This window comes from Martes martes, assembly GCF_963455335.1.
Source record: "Martes martes genome assembly, chromosome: 1".
Taxonomy (NCBI): Eukaryota; Metazoa; Chordata; class Mammalia; order Carnivora; family Mustelidae; genus Martes; species Martes martes.
This window is the reverse complement of record NC_137888.1, coordinates 109,619,495-109,635,828: the sequence shown is the minus strand read 5'-3', so window position 1 is coordinate 109,635,828 and position 16,334 is coordinate 109,619,495. Positions and strand designations below refer to the sequence as shown.

At 39.9% G+C, this 16,334-nt stretch overlaps 1 long non-coding RNA gene across 1 annotated transcript in view; it reads right to left on the bottom strand.

Moving 5' to 3' along the window:
• The window catches only part of LOC308351752, a 65,960-nt gene extending 52,131 nt beyond the window's left edge, over positions 1–13,829 (bottom strand). Inside the window, exons 1-3 of the long non-coding RNA XR_013967602.1 lie at positions 13,701–13,829; positions 1,205–1,473; positions 643–718 (exon numbers count right to left, since the gene is read on the bottom strand). This is a non-coding gene — a long non-coding RNA (uncharacterized lncRNA). The remainder of the gene's footprint in view (positions 1–642; positions 719–1,204; positions 1,474–13,700) is intronic.
• Positions 13,830–16,334: the final 2,505 nt, after the last annotated feature.

The window sequence follows — 16,334 nt, the reverse complement described above, 5'->3', positions numbered from 1 at the left end:
AGCTTTCCCTAAATTTCTGCACCCCAGATTTGGGAGTGTGCCTCCACCTCCAGGAGCAAGTCAGTGGCTTCCTGGAAGGCTAAAGGGGCTGAAAAAAGCAAGACTGATTCTCCCTATTGCCCACTCTCACGCCACTGCCTCGCCTGCTCCCCCTTCCCACCCACAACCCCTCCTACTCCCCAAGGGGTGCCATTTTGGAGCCAAAATCCACTTTGTCAGCACAGGAGCAGCCCTGCCTTCTCTTGCTCCACACACCATGTGACCCTGGAGAACCTCCAGGGCATATTTCATCTGGCATCAGCAACTAGAGGTCACCGTGACCCAAAACTTCCTGCATTCCCAGGCCTGGCAGCCCTGCCAAAGCCAGCCGTGGCTGGGGAAGGAGAGAGCCGCTTGGGGGGAGCTGACCGAGTGTGGTGGCGGCCGCCCTGCCTGCCAACAGACAGCAGCGCTGGTTTTCCACTGCCGGCCATTCACTGGACTTGGCCAGCTTTGTTCCTTCCCTGGGACCAAGTCAACAAGCTGAGACCAGAGGGGCTGTGGCTCTGGCATGCAGAGTGAAGCCATTTCTGTTTGCATGCACACCACGGGCTGTTGCTGTGCTCCGCGGCCCCCCGCACTCTGATTTCCCACCTGTCCTACCTGTTGGGCTCTGCAGTGTGACCAGGGTTCAGGACTCCCAGCGACGGCTGCTCCTTTTTTTTTTTTTTTTCTCCCTCTACGTAGGAGAGAACAGATCATTATAGAGGCCAGAGACTTCATACTGAATTTTGCTCAGAGTCAAAGGAGACAATGAAGGAGAACCTCTAGAGCCAGAGAACAATTTTAGTATCAGTTTCCAGGCTCCCCTTCCATGCAAGAATCATAAAGTTTTAGGGTTAGAAAAGATCATAAACGATCCATGTAAGTGGCTTATACAATTTGGTGAAGAGACCTTTGAGTAACTGATCAAAACAAGCCACTCCCTTGCCCTAGGCAAAAACCAGCAGACCCTGGAAATTTGGCCCATAATTTGGGGAGCGCAAGGACTCCTAGAGCCCCTGTGCAGTGGCCTTCTGGACCACTCCTTCCCCTCCCAGCCCTCTCCTTTTGCAGAAGGGGATCCATGAGACCCAGAGAGGACAGTGACTTGCAAAGTCAAGGCCAGTTGTGCTCCTGCTGAACCCAGATCCCTTGATTCCGAGGGATTCATCAGAGCCCTCACCTCTGGAACCCCTTCCCATTATCTTCTTGGCTTTGCTCTCAGTGTCTCTCTTTCTCTTCCTTTATTCTCTTCCTGCTTGCTCTCCTCAGGTCTTCTCTCTTTCTTTCTCCAATTCTCTCTCTTCAAGTTTTATTCCCATTTGTGCTTTCCTTACTCCTACTCTCTTGTCTTCTCTGCCTCTTCTTGGTGTCTCAGGACCCAATCAATTCATCAGTGTCAACTACTGTATGCTCCTCTGGATAGGTCATCAGCTCCTGCGGAAGGATATCCTATGTACCTCAAGGAAAGAAAAAAATTGTTGAAAGCGGTGACATCAAGGAGAAAAATTTCATCTCCCTCCCCAAATCTTCAGTATAGATCTAGTGGAATTGGTCTTTTTCTCACCCTTAGTGAAGACAAATAATGTCTAGGGAGAAGAATACAGAAACCAGGAGATTAACAGCACTCATGGTATGGTTGGGGAGCCCCAGGGGGTCCCTGAGACCTTTTCAGGGGGCCTACAAGGTCAAAATTGTTTTCACCATAATGCTAACATTATAAAAAGACATTATTTGCCTTTTTTTTTTTTGTCATTTTTACTGTGTTAACATTCGACCTGGTGGTGTAAACACCACAAGGGGTAAAACGGGGGGTGGGGGGTGTAGGGGAGGAAGGGAGAGGGTTAGCATGTATCCAGGCATTGAAACCAAATTGGATTCCCAGTCATTGTAATCTTCACAGCCATGAACAACAGTTTTTTTTTTAAATAAATTTTACTTCAGAATACTCATAAAGGAGCAGTTAAAAATATTTTTTAAATATAGATTAAGTTTTATTAAACTGAAAATAAGCCTCGAGTATGCTTTTTTTTTTTTTTTTCTATTCCGCAGCAAGGTGAGAAGCATGCATAAAGTACTTCAGTCACATACTAAAGTCTAACGGTTGCCTCAAGGAAAAGGAGTTATGCAGTTGAGATGTAAGCTTTACCAATCACTTTTTTCCAGTTTTACCTGGAAGAATGACTGACAAACTGTGGTTGTCTAAACCTGTGTATTTGGCAGGCGTTTTCCTAATAATGAACAAAGTGAGCCTGTCACTTCCAGGGCAAAATAGCACCTTTTGCCAAAGGTAAATCTGAGCTTTCAGTCAAAAATTAAAATGTTGGAAATGTGTGTATCTAACACCATAAACTGAACTGTTTCCCCATATTTAAAACTTTTCTGGTTAGATCAGTGGTAATATTGACAAATGTGATTATTTGAATTTTTAGAATGAAATATGTCAACATTTGAAAGACTGGTGTAAGTCAGTGAACTGGTATTTTCCAAATGACCAATGCGTGGTGTTACAAAACCATGCCTGGGAAAACAGCCACTGAAAATGCAAGATAGACTAGTGGGTTTTAACATAACTGAATACAAAGTGTTCACTAATAGGTTCCAAGTTTCACAAGGCAACTAAATTCTAAGAAACTACCGTATCTTGGGTTTTGATGTAGTAGAAAAGAAAAATGTCTGCAATTATCTGAAAACACTAGGAAAATAACCCACTCTCCCACTCTTTTCCAGCTCTGTATCTGTACAAAGCAGGATTTCATTCATCTACTTCAATTAAACCAAGTATTATTGCAAATTTAATAGGAGATAAAATCTACCAGTCTTCAATTAAACCATATTTTAAAGAGATTTGAAAAAAATGTACAATGATACCAATTTTTTTTCTTTTGGAAAATATGGGCATTTGTGAATTTTTAAAAATTTCTGAGTTTTAATTGCTAACACATATATATGAATAAATATAACCCACAAAAGCACAAGCTCTTTGGAGCGGAATGGAGTCCTGAGGCCCAATATTTGAGCCCCACCCCTGTAGACTATTCTAGAAGGAAGCAGAGATAAATCCGTGCAATACTTGTTAACTGGGCTCAAGTATGGGTAAGGCTCATGCTAAGTACTACAGGGGATCCAGCTCTTACAGCCCTCACAGTGTAGCAGGAGGGTAAGGCATGGGGATGAATAGCTGTGATCTGAGTCCAGGAGTGCCACCAGAGAGAAGGAATGAAATGGCACCAACGCTCTACTTGGGTTGGAGGTAAGAGAACCTAGAAAAGTCTTTACAGAGGAGGTGACAGTTGAGAAGCCTGAACAAAAACTGAGCATTAAGAAAACAAAACAAAAAAACAGAGAGGCTGGGAGCATTGATGCAGGCCAAGCAGAGGGTAGAGGATAGGGGTGGGAGAGCGGAGGGTACATTGAATAGTGCAAGCATTCCATCAGGCACAACGGAGATGCAGGCACAAAGCCTCCTATAGAGCCGATGCTCCATAAATGCTTGCTAGATGAGCCTATGTATGAAAACAGTGATTGGCTAGGCCATGGGTGGGTTTAGCTGTGTCTCATCACCCCTACTTACCACAATATATGTGAGAAAATTGTGTGGAGAAAGTTGATAGAGGCCAAAAATGTGAGAAGATTCATATATAGTACAAATTAGAGACAGAGCCGGGCCCTGACCTGGCTTCAAGGTCTCCTTTGCCAGACCATTCCTTCTTAAGTCAGGCCCTGGCTGATATTCCTCTGCCCCAACTGAGTGACATGACATGCCACTGAATGAAGAAGGCTGAGACTGACACAAGCCTTGAGATTCATCATTGGAAGAACTTCTGCCTAACACCACTCCCTGATCAGGGCAAAAGGGATTTGGAGAGGAAAAAGATGCTGTTCTTGTCCTCACAGTCTCTTGAACAAGGCCTTCGGGGGAGAGAGACCCATCTGACCATGACTGAGAGGGCATAGTGACATCCTAAGTACAGAGCACAGACAAGACCTCCATCTGAGCGATGGTGAAGCTTTCAAGAGGGAATGGAAATGATGGGAGTGATTCAAGGGACTTTTAAAGGATAAAGACTAATTAGATACATAGCACTCATTCTTGAATGCACAGTCTGTGATTCTGTCCTCTTTGTCTCTGGATCCCCAACACCCAACATAGTGTCTGTCATAGCAAAGACATTCCATAAGTGCCCGATGCACTACTCTGAAAGCAAGGGTAAAGAAGAGATATGATGCCAAGCCTCAATTTTTTTTCACCTTTTTCCATCTTTCCATTAAGATATTTTTGGTATATCACATATAGAAATTTAAGGTATATGATGTGATGATGTGATACACCTATACATCACAAAATAATTATCCCAAAAAGGTTAGTGAACACTTCCATCCCCTCACATACTTATCATTTTGTGTGTGTGATGATAACTTTAAGATTTACTCTCCTAATAACTTTCAAATGTATAATACAGAATTGTTAATTACAGTCACCATGCCATACATTAGATCCCCAGAACTTACTGCTCTTATAGCAGAAAGTTTATACCATTTGACCACCATCTCTACATTTCTCCCTACCCTTTTGCCCCTGAAAATCACAATTCTATTCTCTACTTCTTTGTGTTCTACTTTTTTAGATTCTGCGTGCAATGGGGAACATAGAGCATTTGTCTTTTTTTCTGTCTATTTTGCTTAGCATAAGGCCTTCAACATCCATCCACGTTGTCACAAATGGCAGGATTTCCTTCTTTTTTATGGATGAATAATTTTCCATTATAATATGCATCATATTTTCTTTATCCATTTACATGTTTATGGACACTTAGGTTGTCTCCATGTCTTGGCTATTGTGACTACTGCTGCAATGAACGTGGGAGTGCAGATATCTTCCAGAGTGATTAATTCCTTTGGACATATACAGAAGAAGAAATGCTGGATAATATGTTAGTTCCATTTTTAATATTTTGGTGAACCTCCATTTTTTATTTAAATTCAATTAGCCAAGTTATAGTACATCATTAGTTTTTGATATAATGTTCAATGATTCATTAGTTGAGTATAACACACAGTGCCTCCATTTTGTTTTCCACTGTGATTGTACCAATTTACTTCCCACCAACAGTGCACAACTGTTGCCTTTTCTCTACAGGCTGACCAAAACTTGTTGTCTCTTCTCTTTTTGTTAACAGCCTCCTAACAAATGTAAGGTGATATCTCACTGTGATTTTGATTTGAATTTCCCTGATAATTAGTGATTTGAGCATTCTTTAATGAGTCTGTTGGCCATTTCCAAGACCCAATTTTGAATATGCCACACATTTTCTATGCTCTGCTCTATGACTTCCCAATCTCCCCTTCTCCACCATTAGAAATGTTCTCAGTCATTGGTACCCAAATCTGCCACTGGCAAGCAGCCTTTCCTGGACCAGCAGTCAAAAGGTAAAAGTGTCCTGTTTCACTGCAGACAAAACCTTGTAGACAAACAAGACAATAGCTACTATAGACCAAGTAAGTCTCCGCCTCCCTTTACACATGCTCTCTCACTCCTCAACAAGCAGGGAACAAAAGCATCACGTTGGTACCCTAGTCATGAATCAGAATCTCTGTAAGAAAGGCTACAATCAATACGCATGACACAAGACTGATATGATGCCCTGGAACGAGGGACCATCTGCAAAACTGATGCCAATCACTTCCTAAGGTCGCGTGTTACACTCCTCCAGGATGGATGGGCCTGCTTCCCACCTCGACTAGAGCAAGGAGGAAGGCTTCAATGATGGATAACAGTGAGGGATTATCAGCTCTAAAGAAGGACATTTTGTACTTCTCTTGCCACCCCATCATCACCGATATGCACAGAGATGCAGTCCTACCCATCGTGTCTAAAAATGCCCACATTGAAAACACTTCCCCTTTTTGGGATTGGCTGTCAATACAAGTGACACCATGAGAGAATCATTTATGCTTGGGTGAATTTTAGCGCCATATCTCACAGAGCTGTGGTCACCAGAACAAATGATGTGAACTTCAGATGCAAGCTGAGCCAGTGATGAGGTGGAGGGATTTCAGCAGCATAAATAGCAAGTTGAACTCCAAACCCAAGGACCTGAAACAGTTGGTCAACCCAGGACTTCCTAAGCACCACATAAGGGGAACCTCAGAGCACTTGGAATAGGTATTTTTTGTTCATAAAGAAATTTAAAGGTGGGGGATCCAGCAGGGTGGTTGGGGGGTGGGCAGGAAGGGGCAGCTATGGAGTGGTTGAGGAAGGGTAAGAAAGGACTAACTGTACTGGGAAACATCTTTCTTCTTGTGAGATCCAGGTGGAAGGTTGCCTGGCCTGGGCTTCAACTTACTCAGGCAGGGAGGCCCCCACTCCACCCATCTCATAGGATACCCTTCTCATAACCCTGTCAGAGCACACATAATGCCCTGGGGGATGCTACCTCCAAATCTGTCTCACTATAGGACTCTGGTGACCCTTGCACTCAGAGACTTAGAAGAATGATTTCTGTGTCTCCAGACTTGAACAGTAGGGCTGGGCCAAGTAGGAGCCCTCATTTTGTTCAGAGACCGTATTCTGACGGAGACTCAAATGACAAACTGAAAAATGAACAATTGATTAAAAGGAGATAGACCTAAACAAAGCCAGTAACCCAAGGGCTGCTCTGACCATGACCTTTAGATTAGGCTGCTCTCTTTACCAAGAGGAGCACTGTCTGATCATAACTGAGGACAATTAGAATGCCTCCTAGAGACACAGCAAATATCTCACATTAAAGAAACAGATTTTGATATATATGGAAAATTGTGATTATGTTTTCTTTATAAACCAAATACCTTTAAAAACAGGGGAAACATATTTTTAGAGTATGAGCTTAAAATTTCCCAGAATGCACATACTGTTAATTAGTGGCCTGAACCTAAAATACAAGGGGCTTCACCTGGATTTCCATTGTCCATCCACATCCTGAAAATTATAGGAAAAATCCTTCAGAAGAAAGATCACATTAAGCTGCAAATTCAAATCAGTCAGGTTCCAAGATTTAAATGGCTTCCTCTTTGGCGTCTACATAAATAGCCCATAAAATCCCTGTAAGCCCACAAAATAAGAGACCATTTTATTCAGCTCAGAAACAATCCATAGAACACAAAACAAGATGTCTCTCCAATAACCTTATGAAAATCTGCCTTTTGGTAAGCCAAAATTAATATTCCTCCTCTTCTCCTGGTTTATGTCTGTAAGGTCACTGCAGTGAGAACTGCTTCTGAATGTCGGAAGCTACTCAATTAATCTTCTTGTTTGCAGAGATCTGAAAGCATTTAAGGGAGGTCAAAAACTAATACCAAGCAAAATGCAGCTAAATTCCCCCCTGTTGTGCAAGGTTTACCCTAACTCATGTTCCCCTTTCCATTTTCCCTGTCTCTTCTTCATTTACCATTTTCCCTGACTTCTAGTTTTTATTTCTTTTATCTCTCTCTTAATCTCTTTACTCTGTGCACTTGCCATTCTACGGGCTTTGACTTCGGTATTATCCAATTATCCTGGAATATTTGGGCAATTTCATACAGACGAATCTCTGTGTCTTCAGCATCCTTCCACCTACTCACAGAATTGGAGAAGGAGAAGAGGATATGATTAGAGTAAAGAGAAGTTGTATTCCTCAATATAAGTAAGTTAGAGAGCATTAACAACACAGAGAGGAAGAGTTGAGGTCGTTTCGATTTTCAGAGCTTGTCAAGTTCCATCCATTAAATGGATTCATACATGTAACACCTAACAGTGCCTTTTATGCTGTGGGCACTCAATAATGCCAATTTCCTTACTTCTACCCTCATCCCAATGATATATTATGGTGGTAGAGCTATATAGCTGACCATAGCTGTGCTGGTCAGCCCTGTCCCCAGGTTGTACTAAACAGTTGATAGTTGGTTTCACCCATAGGCTAAAGCAATGAACTTCAGCTCTGAAGTGAAAGAGGTGGTGGAACCCCCACACCTGCTCTCCAAGCTACCATGCACTCCTGTGAGCCGCCTACCTGCTCCTTGCCCTCAGACACAGGAACAGGTAAGCAACAGGCAACTTTGACAACCAGGAATTTAAAAAGAAGGAGGGCACGTGGTGCCTGCATGGCTCAATTGTTTAAGCATCTGACCCTTGATTTTGGCTCTGGTCATGACCTCAGGGTTTTGAGATGGAGCCCTACATTGGGCTCCACACTGGTCATGGAGCCTGCCTCAGAGTCTCTCTCTCCCTCTTCCTCTGCCCCTCCCCAGCTCTCTCTCTCTCTCTCAAAAAAAAAAAAAAAAAAAAAAAAAAAAAAAAAAAAAAAAAAAAAGATAGAAAGGAAAAAGGAAAAGGAAAGGAGCAAAGAAAAGAAAAATATTTGAGAAAAACTAACACCAGAAGAGAAACTACAAATGTAACAAATACGAGTATTAACGTTCAAGAAATAAAGTTAATATAGAGAACAAATAAGAAGACATTTAAGACACCAATTACTATCTTCAGGAAGATTAAGGAGAATATCACACCCTCAAGGACTTGGAAGCTAGAGGCTTGCTTCTCAGAGTGTGGTCCACACCCCCATGGCCTGCAAGCTTGTTAGAAAAGCAGAATGTCAGGCCTCACCCGAGAATGACTAAAATCATACCTGTAGTTTGACAAGACCCACAAGGTTTGTGTGTGCTCGTCGCCGTTGGTGGAGCAGAGCACTGTGTTAAACGGCTTGGAGTTTGAAGTTCTGATCACAGGGGGTGAGGAAGATTAATGGATAGAAAAGCAGAAATCGATTTGGCTAAGTGGAAAGTGAGTTAAAAGCCCCATCTGAGGTGCTCTCTCTCAGCACTAGATCAGAACTCTCATTGGCAAAATCGGATGTCAGGAGAAAAGGAAGGAAAATATGATCAGCTTAGAACATGTACCTGGTATATAAACTACCAGTAAAAACAGAGAGCAAAATAAAGTCATATGCAGGTTTACAAAGATTCAGAAAAGTTATTGCCCTCATGGGGGTGAGGTGAGATGAACATGAGGGCATTTGAAAGAATGGATAAAACCCAAAGAATAAATAATACATAAGATATGAGAAAGAGTGGAAAGTAAGCAGAAAACCTAGATTAGGTTTAAATAACTCTTGATGCATAATTTTAAAATATTTATAACTAAATATAACTCAAGTCCCAGATAATCTCAAAGTGGCAGGCGGTAGAGGGAAGGGAAAAACTACTTAGGTTCTTCTCTCATTTAAGGAAGATTAGAGATATTGCATAACTCGAGATAATAGTAGCAAAATATGTTTCAATGTGTATGTTACAAAAGACTGCATGCTGTCTTGACTCCACATATACATAACTCTAGAAAGGACAAAGCTAACCCATAGTGACAGAAAGCATACTCGTGGTTACCTGGAGCTGAAAGAGGCAGGGGTGGGAAGTGGGAGAGGCACTGTATGGGAAGGGTACAAAGTGTTTGGGGGATGAGGGGAATGTTCAATATCTCAATTTGGGGGATAATTAAGTGTTATTAAAATTTATTAAATGTAAATTTTTCTCTTTGGGTTTTATTTAAATTCAAGTTATTTAACATACACTGTATTACTAATTTCAGGGTAGAATTTAGTGATTCATCAGTTGCATATAACACCCAGGCCTCATTACATCGAATGCCCTTCTTAATGCCCATCACCCATCACCCACCCACCTCCCCTCTAGCAACCTGCAGTTTGTTTCCTATAGTTAAGAGTCTTCTATGGGGACGCCTGGGTGGCTCAGTTGGTTAAGCAGCTGCCTTCGGCTCAGGTCATGATCCCAGCGTCCTGGGATCGAGTCCCACATCGGGCTCCTTGCTCAGCGGGGAGCCTGCTTCTCCCTCTGCCTCTGCCTACCACTCTGTCTGCCTGTGCTCACTCGCTCGCTCTCTCTAACAAATAAATAAATTAAAAAAAAAAAAAGAGTCTTCTATGATTTGTCTCCCTCTCTGTTTTTATCCTATTTTATTTTTCCTTCCCTTCCTTTATGTTCATCAGTTTTGTTTCTTAAATTCCACATGTGAATGAAATCATATGGTATTTGTCTTTCTCTGACTGACTTATTTCACCTAGCATAATACCTTCTAGTTCTATCCACGTCATTGCAAATGACAAGGTTTCATTCTTTTTGAGGGATGAGTAATAGACACTACATCTTCTTTATCCATTCATCTGTGGATGGACATCTGGGTTCTTTTCAGAGTTTGATTATTGTGGACATTGCTGCCAACCAAAATACACACTTAAAATGTGTCCCTGGTGTCACATGCAAATGATGTCTCCTAAAGTTGATTTTCAAAGTACTGTGTAACATAAACAAAGGTAATTGTTAGAAGAATAAAAATTAAATATCTTAGATAGATTAGATAGAGGGTGGAAGGGAAGCTTGATTAACTCAACAAATACAAGTGGAGAGATACGTGGGATAATGATAATAAAATAGCTAACATTTATTCAGTACTCACTCTTTCTGAGACCAAATTTTGGATACATTATATATAACAGTTTCCTTAATCCCTAGAACAAGTCAAGACGTAGATGTGATAATAGTCATTCTCATTTTATTGACGAAGAAATGAAGCACATCATATTTATGTAACTCAGCACTACCAAACATCTCATGTGACAGAGCTTGGGGTGCCAAGCCAGCTCATAATTCATTCTAGTAAATAGAAATAGTAAATAAAAATAGAAAACGTAAATAGAAAATGTAAAGTAAAAAGGAGAAAGTGCAAAAGTGTTGTTAATCAAAGTAAAAGAATGTGTAGTATATTTTCCCATTAGAAATCAGATTGTATAAATAAATAAATAAATAAATAAGGCTTAGCTACATGTTATTTACAAAAGACATACCCAAAACAAAAAAAGAGTTGAAAATGATATTTAATCCATTTGGAAGGTATACTAGGTAAAATGCTAAAACTATAAGCAGGGCTGTTAATATAAAAGAAGTCAAGATGAAAATATTTTAAAATATCAGAGATGAATACTCCCAACTGATGCAAGGTACAATTGATCAAGAAAATGAAGCCATTATTAAGCTCCTATGTACCTAATAACACAGACTCAAGGCAGACAAGGCCATCAACTATGACAGAGCCAAAACTTAGTGAAGGTTTTCAATACATCTCTTTCAATAACTGACATTGTAAGTAGACCAAAACCAAGTAATGACCTGAATGATTCAACTAAAGAGTGTAAATTATCAGCCTTTTGTCAGGCACAAATAAATTGCAGTAAATTCTGTAAAGCAATAAATATTTATATCAGATTTTCTGACCTCAATGAAAATTAGAAATTAAAAACAAAATGTAGCTATCCTCTTTGAAAAGAAACAAAGGGAAGTCTATATATTTGGAAAATTTTAAATATTATTTTAAATATTCAGAATCTACTTAGAAATGGATGCCCATATCAAAACTTATGGGATGTAGCCAGTGTAACAAAGTAACACTGAGAGGAATCCGTATGTTCTTAAATGCATTTAATAATAAGCAAGAAATGTTGAAAATAAATTAGCTATAAATCCAATTAAAATGCTATAAAATAAAAATAAAATAAATCCAAAGACTGCTGAAGAGTAACAAATATATGATATATTTTAGGGCTGATCAATAACTCCAACAGGTATTTCTTAAATGACTAATAAAATAGACAGATTCCTGGTAAATCTTACAAAGAAAGAGAAGGAAGATACAACCATATGAAAAACTAAACTCAGAATTTTATTACCAATATGAGGAGATTTTGAAAATATTAAGAAAATACTATTTATAGGCTATATCAGTAAATTTGGAAATCTAGACAAAATGGAGAATATAATATCCTGGGAAACTATAAGTTTCCAAACAGATTCCAAAAGAATTGTGAAAAATTTGAATAGCAAGTGATCAAAAGAGAAAACTAAGAAAAAATACCAGAGATCTTTCTATCTTTCCATTAAAATAATGTCAGGTGATTTCATAGATGATCTCTATTAAACCTTTAAGGAAATACTCTGATTTTTTTTTTTAATGGATGCCTTCCCATTTGCTTCCATAAGACTAACAAACCCTGGTGTTAAATATAAAAAATAGTCTCCAAAGCAGTCAATTTGGACTTATGAACACAGAAGAAATAAATCCAAACTAAAATGTCTTAATTGTACCTTTTGTAAGAAGTCAGTATATATCTGAGAGAGGGAGAGAAGAAAGAAAGAACATGTTAGGGCTTGGAGAAGACTTAGTGGCAATTTAGTCCAATCACCTCACTGCAAAGAAGAATTTCATGTCCTAAAAGGAGAATTTATTTACTCGAGTGTCACAGCAAGTAAGTGAGACTAACTTACCCCTATAACTCACTACTCGAGAGTTTCTTTAAAATCCTACAGTTCTTCCTTTCCCTCACCTCAAACTTAAATCACAAATACTCTCTGTATGTAGATGGGGTGTAGGAAATGGCCTGACCACATAAAGACAGAGACGTTTTATTAACAGCTTAAGGACATTTATAAATAACTGAAATAAAGTTGGGATTTGGGGAAACAACACAAATATTAGAGTCAAGGTCAAGTAGAATGACCCTGACTTCTCTTTGTTAGGGTCAAAATACTGGACTCCTCAAACAGTGTCTCTGACTTACTGTGAGCATTAAAATGTTCCACCGGGTATCTGAGGAAGTCTTTCAAATTTTCTTGGCATATATTACCTGTCTTGATTTCTTTTACAATTCTGGTAGCCAATGAGAAGCAACACATTTTTTTTATATCAAGAGAACTTCGGAGGATGTGATATACTTAAAAACCCGAATATTCATGTTATTAAAGTGTATTAAAGCTGCAAATAAACTTCTGGTGTCAGAAAAGCAGAGGGAAGTTGGCAATAAAGAAGTTAAGATACATGTTCTATAGATGCAGAAAACAATGCTTTCTGAGCATTAAGATTTAAAGTGTGTGGTTCAACTGTTTCCATTCATTTATTCATTCAGCAAATACTGAGAGTATGTACCATGGGGTAGCCTCTATGATAAAAGTCATACAATGTAACAATTAGAGTTGGCCACAACCTTTAAAATCTGCTTTTTTCCAGGTAAAATATAAGAAGCAGGATACCAGCGTTTCCTATTTAGCAACAGGCTCTCCTGCAGCAGAATGTGCTCTTGCTACAGGAATGGCTGAAGTGGGCTTAATCAGGTAATCCTCCCCTGTTTAAAAAGCCTACTATCCGGTAAGAAGAAAGACACAAATAATAACAACAACATCCCAAGCTTATGATGCTCTGTCTAGAATTTGTCAACAGAAACTTGACATAGGCATCTGGAAAATACCTGTTTAATTTAGTGACAATAGAATAATACACTTAGGAGGGAGAAAATGTTAAGACCTGGGAGAGATCTTTCAGATGAAACCCCAAACCCTCATTTTTCAGCGGGCAAAACACAGATCTAGAAAGGGAAGATGACTTGTCCCAGGCACCAGAGTAAGTCCAAGGCAAAGCTGGTATTAAAATTTAAGTCTCCTGACCCCTGCTCCAGCTGGTTCTGAGGGTCCTTGAACAGACTTGCAACAGGCCCCGAACTAGTCAGCCAGCTACAGAAGCACCTGCCCTGGCCTTCCCTCTCCCGCTCTGGGTTCTGCTACGTCTCCTGGATTGCCCACGAACCCCCCAGGAGAAGCCTCACCGCTGCTGCTCCAGCCCCTGTAAGAACCCCACGTCCACGCCAGAGTCGTCAAAGTTTCCAGGCCTCTGCTTCCATGGCTCTGCTGGCTTCCAGGCAGCGTCAGTGAGAAGATCCTCCTCCCAGCTCAGTGCCACCCTTGGTCACCTGGGCCCCAGTGGTTCTGCCTGTGCCAAGAATCTCACAAAATATTTTTTAAACAGACCTGCCAGCTTCCTTGCCCTCTCCCTCCACAGCCCACGCTAATTATAGGCGCTCAAACCCAGTCAGTGGAAAAATATAAGAAATGAGCCTACCATCTTCCCCTTTTTTCTTGTCCTTCTTTTTCTCAGGCTCTGTTCCCACCCAAATTTCATCTTTCCCCTTCTATGCATGTGACTGGACACCAAGGCAGGTAGATCTCTGCTGTGTGTGTGTGTGTGTGTGTGTGTGTGCATGTGTAAATGCAGGAGAGATATTGTAAGCAGTCAAATATTCTGCTATGCTTGGAATTAATTTGCTGGTCTTTTCTAGTGTCAGTCATACAGTTGATGGCTACTATAGCTGCATTTCTAACCCCTGGAATTTACCTCTCTGAGCTCAAGAAATTCAAGGTAAATTGTAAAGCTTGAAACAGAATCAATTCAACCAAGTTGCAGTGAGTGGCAGGACACCTGAGGGTACATGTCTCTGTAGCTCAGGTACATGAGGGACTTGGGGTCATTGTTGAGACTCCATTTACGTGGATGTGTACAAAGCCCAGAATACTTCCTGCAGCCTTAAGAAGTCAGTCAACAAGATTCACCAACTGTTGCCTGGCCTTCTAAGACGAAGCCTCACATGCTTCTAGGTTTTTTCCTTCCTGGATGAAGTATATTTAAAAAAAAAAAGTTAAGGGACGCCTGGGTGGCTCAGTTGGTTAAGCCGCTGCCTTCGGCTCAGGTCATGATCCCAGGGTCCTGGGATCAAGTCCCACATCGAACTCCTTGCTCAACAGGGAGCCTGCTTCTCTCACTGCCTCTGCCTGCCACTCTGCCTGCTTGTGTGTACTCTCTCTCTGACAAATAAATAAATAAAATCTTAAAAAAAAAAAAAAAGTCAAGAAGGTCGACATTGAGCCAAGCATCATGCTCCACACAGTCATCTTTTCTTGGTTAATCTACTCCAAAGCCACATTAGGCTCAAAGATGTCAACTAATGATCTGTCCAATATCATGTGGCCAAAGATGGCAGAGCCAAGCAAGAACCCAGGTCCTCGGGACACAAACAAGTAAGCAAATGATGATAATATGGCTGCCTACTATGATGATGATAATATGGCTGCCTACTATGTACCAAACATCACACTACTGCTTTACTAAAGTCACAAGAACAAAATCTTTTAAGTAGATATTATTATCATATATATCAGATGTGATATAGTACATATCAATTATCATATATTATCATATCATACATATGTCACATATTGCTATTGTACAGAATTAAATAAATAAAAACATAGGCGCTAAGACATTGACAACTTGTTTAAAGTGATGCAGTTGGTGTATGGTGAAGGCAAGATATTTAAATACAAGTATGCCTAAATTCAGAGCCATGAGTTACTAAGTACATAATGCAGCATGATATATCCATCACCTCTAGACCATTGTTCTTCATACAGCCCTGAATGTACACAGCATTGAAGAGCTTCCAGAATTTTGTGAGACAAAGGAATTTAGACCATAATCTAGCTAGAGATAAGAGCTTTCATGGCTAATCTTATATTTTCCTTTCCTCCCCTCATTCAGTAAGAGGTATATGGAAAATTAAGAATCTGTCTGTAAGACTTTCTAATTACAGAAACACATTTTTAAGGAAAAGGGTTTCAGGAGAAACATAGTTAGACCAATAGTGCTCTTCAAAGCAGATTAATTGGCAAATGGCTCTGTGATCATCTTTGTTGAGAAGAGGTGTTGGTTTTGCTTGACGCACAGTGCATTAAATTTGAAGCACTATATGTTTGTGTCTCTTCAGGGATAGGGTTGACAGTGCAATTTCTCAGTTCTCCAATAAAACAAAGCCCAATAAAATATCTACTAAATAAGAGATACTTTGCATTTCAATGCAGATTGATAACTAACTAATACTGAGTGTTTGAAAAGTGTGAGATGTGAATATTTTCTAGCAGCAGATAAGCTCAATTAGATTCAGAGCCTGGAACATATCAATTTCTCTGTAGTCACATTTTTAATTGAGGCCTAATTAACAAATAATAAAGTACATAAATCTGAAGTGTTTAGTTCAATGAGTTTTGAAAATTTTGTGCACCTGTATAACCACAACTTCAAAGAAAATACTGAATATATTCATCATGAAAGAAAGTTTCTTATATCCTTTTCCAGTCATTAATAATAATATTATCCTTGATTTTAGCTTTTATTAATAAGTCTTCTAGAAACACTGTTGTTTGAGTTTTTAGTTTAGTTTTCATATACCTTGAATAAATACCTAGAGGTATACCTGTTCAGTCATGGTGTACATCCATGTTTATCTTTATAAGAAATTGAAGAACACATCTCTATAGCCATGTATCATTTTACTCTCCCATTAGCTAGGTATGAGAGTTCCAGTTGCTCCACATCATCACTGACATTTAGTATTGGTCTCCTGGATTTT